The sequence below is a fragment of the Brassica oleracea genome, chromosome C9 (genome assembly GCF_000695525.1).
Source record: "Brassica oleracea var. oleracea cultivar TO1000 chromosome C9, BOL, whole genome shotgun sequence".
NCBI classification, from domain to species: Eukaryota; Viridiplantae; Streptophyta; class Magnoliopsida; order Brassicales; family Brassicaceae; genus Brassica; species Brassica oleracea.
In genome coordinates, this window is record NC_027756.1 from 39,356,052 (window position 1) to 39,356,552 (window position 501).

The following is a 501-nucleotide window of genomic DNA, read 5'->3' on the forward strand; positions in this document are numbered from 1 at the left end:
GGAAGAGTTTCTCAGATGCAGGATCCACAAAAACTCTGTCGGATGTGGCGTGAGTCATCTTGAATAGCTCAGACAGAGATGGTAAGACTCCCGTCTTCTCTAACTACAAAAAAAAAAACTAAATTAAATATTAAAATTTAAATTAATTGAAAATTTTAAAATAAATATTATAAACAAAACTTACAGCTTCTAGACGGACTCCTGCATGAGGTTTTTGTCCGGTTCTGTGAAGCATGGGCAAATGACCATCTTTATCCTTTGTTCTTCGAAAAGCAGAGCACGAATTGGCCTTTTTGATCGAAGAGGCTAGCTTCAAATAGGCGATGAGGCCATCCCACACATCCTTCGTGAGCTCAGTGGGCTTTCCCTCATACCCGTAGATCTCCCAATTGTCCATCCAACCGGAGACTGTGTTGCAAAGGCGGATCTTTGCCTTTGCAACGAATTTCGTCTTCACCCTCTTGGTGATTCCCAAAGACCAATGCCACTTTTGCTGAAACA